Here is a 6,000-nt window from a genome sequence, read left to right on the forward strand (position 1 = left end):
GTCTCTTTGATTATGAGACTACCTGAGATGCACCCCTGCCAGGAAACCCTCCACAAATACTACCAGCCAGAACCAACTGACAGTGCCCCTTTAAGGTAAGTACATTTATTGTTAACAAATCAAATACGATTAAAATGTGTATCCACAATTCTTCCAGGTTCTTTCTGTAGGCTATTATCTCACCGACTTTTAAATAACTTCAGTGCATGGCTGACGGACAACGACAAATCTAAACATGTATAGATATTAGGTTGACTTTAACAGGAACATCCATTCATAATGGGCCTTTAAAAATCTAGCAAGGGAGGGCTATTTACCTGAACAACGAAACAAAGTTACAAATTCCCAACTTACCCGATGGTACTTGTTTGTGTTTATTTGCACTGGTTGTCTGTTTGCTGGTAAATCTCCATTATCTGATCCCCCCCGCCCCCCTCCCTCTCTCTCCCTTTCAATCTTCCCTCTTAAAGTTCACATACAAAGACTATGCTGTCTTCGAATGCTGTTTGCTCAACTGACATCACGTTACAGATCATGAAAAGCCCCGACAGGTTTGCACAGAGCAGTCGACAGATACACAGTGGCGAAGGTTGACAACAAAAGCAAAGTAAATAAATACCACTTGTCTATTTCCTTTGCAGAATTCACAATCCTAAGTGCACTTTGTCAACCTCTTCCACAACTGAAGACAATTCTGTAGGGAACATTTTTAAGATTTCATAGTTTAATCGCTCTTATTTTGAAGTTACTCCACTTCATTGACACCATTGTCTACTTGAAATGTTTCCTTATCATTCCCTTGAGAGTGAACTTAAACATTATGTCAATCAGGGTATTTCATTGAAGAGTTTGAGTGCTTGAAACAAAGATAATAGTTAGATAGGAGAAGGCAAAAATAATAACCTACTGTCTTTATTTCCAAAACATGAAAAAAAAAATAGATTTACTGATAAAAAAGGTCCCTCCCTCCTTTTTTCGTAAAAACAAACACCTGACCTTTTGGCAGTACCTATTTGATCTACCTATCACGATCCAAGGAATATATTTAAAACACACTCACTGCCAAGACTATTATACCTCACACTTCTCCATCTTTGACATATTTAGTGGTATAAGTATTTTAATCTCTCTACTTCCATTTACTAGGCCACACACACCCCAAGCATGGTTAAAGACGTCCGCACACATCCAGGACACCTCATATTCCCTGATGAAGTGGACCATTGCATGGACAACTGAGACGGCTGTATTGGAATTACAGTATGCTGGCATTCCCCTGGAGAAGACAACAATACTGATAAAATCACACTTGGCCATACAGACATTCTGTACGGTCAGTTGATATGGCTGCTCCATTTAAACAAGATTGATGTTTCTAATTGTGTGGCATCACTCAACATTTATATGATAATCCCTTTAGGAGGGAAAAGACGGTGGTGGGATTTCAAAACCATTTCGGCCACGCACTCTGCTTCTCCCAAACCAGTGTGTGACATCACCCCCTAAGAACACACATAAGCAGACACGCAACCTCACAGACAGACACACACAGTTATACAGCTATTTTTCTAGAGGTCTACACAGTTGCACACACAATCACTAATACAAATCTGAAAAAAGCTTTTCTTTCCAGGCAGTGTTTTGTACCAAGGATTTTGATTCTGTTCGAGTAAATATACCATTCTGTCACAAACAATTTGCAAAAGTTTCAAAGCTACCATGAGGTCACATTATAATGCAAAAATAACTACACAGTATAGTCTTTCTCAAAATACATTAAAAGACATTATAATATATCTCTATTAAAAGCATTGTGCCACATTATAAAATGTGACACTTAAGGACCAATTAAAAACCCTTTGGTGAGCTAACCCTATGTGAACCATGCCCTACTATTCCTTCAAAGTCCATACAAGAGGTTGTCCGTGCACAGAGAATGTGCCCTCTGCCCTTTTCAAAATGAAAGTCAGAGGTTAGGATTCTCACACGTTGGGCATGCACGAACTGTCTGCTGTACACCACATTTCATCAGTATTATTAAACCTCAGAGGATTACATGTTGTGAGCAGAGGGCAACACGGTCCCAGTGTCATAATTAAAGGACAACAGCATGTTATCCCTTGATGGCGACCAGTACATGTGCCTCTCTGGAGCGTCTGGTGCAGTCACTGGTGCTTTTAAGAGTGGCGTGATACATGGATGACGTGAGCTCTGACGTGTGTTCTGTATGGGAGGGGAACCACTCCCCTGATGGACCTCAAGGTCATGGCCTCTGAATTAATTTTTCCCTATTTCCAATTCCTAATGCACTTCCTCAATCAATAGAACCAAATTCAACGTCCAGGGTCTAATCCACCCGAATCTTAAAGTCTCGGTTCCTACCCCGATGTCAGCTCGTCCGCTTGAAAAGGTGCACTGCCGTGTTTTTAGGGAAAAAACTAAAAAGTGAGCCATTCGATATTCCCTAGGTTAAAAAAACAGTGGGGCACTTTCGAAAAAACAATGAGTTCAATTGCTGAAACAGATCACGGTCATGACGTTATGCTGTAAACGTGGAGCTCATTGAAGCCAGTGGCTCATGGTGAAAGCCTGCGTGCCCCCACACCACGCCGGCTCACACAGGACCTGCCTCTTGCGACGCCAGGCCTCCTCCGCCTAGCAGGGGAAAACGGGCCGCCACAATTATTTCAGCATCAAACAAACAGCCCACCAAATGGCGCGGTCAGCCCACTAGGTTTAATTACCTTGGCACCGGTGCCAACTAGAACCACCTGTCAACAACAGAGAAAAGAATCCCGCCACAAACACACGCACACACACACACACACACACACACACACACACAAACACACACACACACCACAACATCCGCAACTGTTTACATGTCTGTCACAGGAGTCAGCTGGAGACCATCTTCAGGAGGGGTGACGGCTGTCAGGCGATAAGAGCCTGACCTCAGACGCCAAAGGTCATCCGTCTCCCTGCTTTGAAGGTCGTGTGCAGTAGAGCATTGTGCCGTGTGTGTGTGTTTCTAACTTTCCATGCGTTATCCATTGTATTCAGAAAACAGCGTATTCCTTTATGAGACCACACAAGGATTAAATACAGTATTTGCGATTTGTATGAAATGTACACAATGTGACTCCTGCTTCAATTGACACACACAAAAACACCTGCTCTGCATCCCGCCCTGATGACAATAGCTCGTCTTGTTCTCTCCGTGCTCCTGCTTGTGTTATGAATTTAAGTTTGTTTCAAATTAGTTTTGATTTGTCCAAATGTTTTGTTTACTCTGAAAAAGACACAAACACACACACAAACACACACGCACACACACCTTGATTTGACCCCCTGCTCATCCACCAGAAGTGGCCTCTGACAGGACCAGCTGCCCCTCAGACAGAACAGACAGCCACACACAGAGGCAGGCACACACACACACACACACACACACACACACACACACACACACACACACACACACACACACACACACACACACACACACACACACACACACACACACACACACACACACACACACACACACACAAACTGGCACCAGACCACCACCTCCTTACCAGATTGATGAAATTTCCAAAGTCATAGTTGAACGTCAACATTATTTATGGTTAAAGAAACACATTTTTTTCAAAAACAAGATGTGAGAAATTTGTTTCTCCTTTCTACCCATCAAATGTTGATTGGTTGATTAGTTGTTTATAATTCAATAAGACTACATTTGAACCAATAATGCACCACAAAAATAGAAAACATACAGTGCCCACTATTATGTCACTTAACGCCTATGTAGACATGCGTTGGATACAAAAAGTACGCAGATGCACACAAAGACACACACATAAAACTACAGACACATACACACAAACAAACACAAAAGGATGCCAAACACACTCCTACGTAAGGAAGGCAGCCTCTCCATCACTCTGGTGGTTTCAGTGGGGGGAAAAATCATTCTGCCAACCAAAGTGTGCAGCTCTCTCTGTGGGTTGCCTGACCAACCGCTCTCATTCAATCCCTCTGAACAGCAGCAGCTCTGTACCTCTGCTATTATACTCCATGGCCTAGAAGACAAAGGCCTTTTTGTTGTGTGTGCATGTGTGTGTGCGTTTGTGTGCGCGTGTAACTCAGTAGAAATGTAAACGTGTGATGTATAAGGCTATATATATATATATATAATGTATATATAATATGATTGTATTCAAATATGTTTTTAATTTAAAGTCTGTTAAAAAGGTAAATTGGCAACAAATTATTCTGGTGCTGTTATGTGGTTAAGGCAAATGCACATAAATAATACCACTGACATTTGGTTTATTTATTCAATTTAATCGGTTCTTAATGAGGGCATGCAGGGTTCCAATTACCTAAAACAACAGTTTAGCATTTCATGCTGGAAAAGAGTTCTCCTGGGAAGCGGGGTTAAAAGTGGTGTTATTTCTGTGGTCATCATGTCAATAAGACGGAAGCATTATTGTGCCAGATATCATCTTCAACCGTTTTCCTCTAGCATTGTGTGTGTGTGTTCATGTGTGTGTGTGTATGTGTATGTGTGTGGGGGGGGAGTATGTGTCTGTGTGTGTGTGTGTGTGTGTGTGTGTGTGTGTGTGTGTGTGTGTGTGTGTGTGTGTGTGTGTGTGTGTGTGTGTGTGTGTGTGTGTGTGTGTGTGTGTGTGTGTGTGTGTGTGAGAGAGCGAGAGCGACTGGGCTTCTCAAATGCTGGTAAGTAGTTGCCACCTGGTGTCTCATGAATGCATTACTACTGAATTGTACAGAACTGAGTCAGTCTAAAATCAGTCTCATTCAGAGGCAGGCACAGTCAACTAGAAAAAATAATTCTTACTGGTTCACAGCTTCACATCAAAATTCAAGAAGGTGTTAATTTAAACACTCTTAAGTGTTTTGTGTGTGTGCGTGTCATTTTTTGTGAAAGATCGCCGGTGTTCAGGTATCAGGAAGTTTTTCAAACAGGGCTACATTATGGCACATGGGTCGTAGCCGTAGGTCTAGTCCATACCGATGCTGAGATACACAAACCAGCAGCTATAACTATAGAGATTCTGTCAGAGACATCCCGATGAGAGAATAACCACCGGGGTGGTTTTCAAGAATCCAATAAGCGTGCTTGTTTCTACATAAACCAATAATATGAAGGTACCAAAACTAGCCAAATCGCTTCCCTCAAAACTTCTGGGTCACCAACTGGCTTGTTGGTCTCTAGGAGGCATGATTAAAAACATCTTTGTCTTGAATAATCATGATCAAACTCAACCCTCAATACAAAATCCATAACTAGGGGATACCGTCTTCACGAGAGCATTGCTTGCATTTAGAAGTTTTACAGAAAACATTTTTAATGACATTAAATTAAAACTACAACAGGGTCCAAAATGAACACCGGCCCATAGCGATAGTTTTGATCATAACTGATAAGTTCTCTTAAATGTTCAGCCTGACCAAATCCACCAAATCTTGCAAATACTTTTTTTGTATAATCTTTCTCCACTCATCTGAGAATGAGTATGTACATGACCAGGGAACTTCAGTCAAAGGGCCCTATTTGGCTCAGTTTATGGCCAAATAATATGGCCTAATTCACACATGGAATAGCGTTTTCTTCTAAAAATTCAGAAATACTGAGTCATCATGTAAATTTCAGCAAAGAAAACTTATCACACATATGACATGTGGTCCTGTGGTCGCAACTGTGGTTCCATTTAATGATATGCAATACATTTGCAAACATTTAACGCATGGCATAGCCTACTACAGTGTTCATTCATGCAACCCCAATGGAAAAAATATATAGCCTGCTGTTGTGTAAGCTTTTGTTGCAGTTCCGACTTGCCATGGTACGTCAATATAGCAACATAATTGCGTTATCAGCTAGTAGAATTAGACCAGGTATTTGTCGGTCAGTTGCGCAACTGCTTTATCGGTCTGTAAGATAGCACCATGTATCATTTGCGCCGGAACACG

Source organism: Gadus chalcogrammus, chromosome 9, assembly GCF_026213295.1.
Source record: "Gadus chalcogrammus isolate NIFS_2021 chromosome 9, NIFS_Gcha_1.0, whole genome shotgun sequence".
Taxonomy (NCBI): Eukaryota; Metazoa; Chordata; class Actinopteri; order Gadiformes; family Gadidae; genus Gadus; species Gadus chalcogrammus.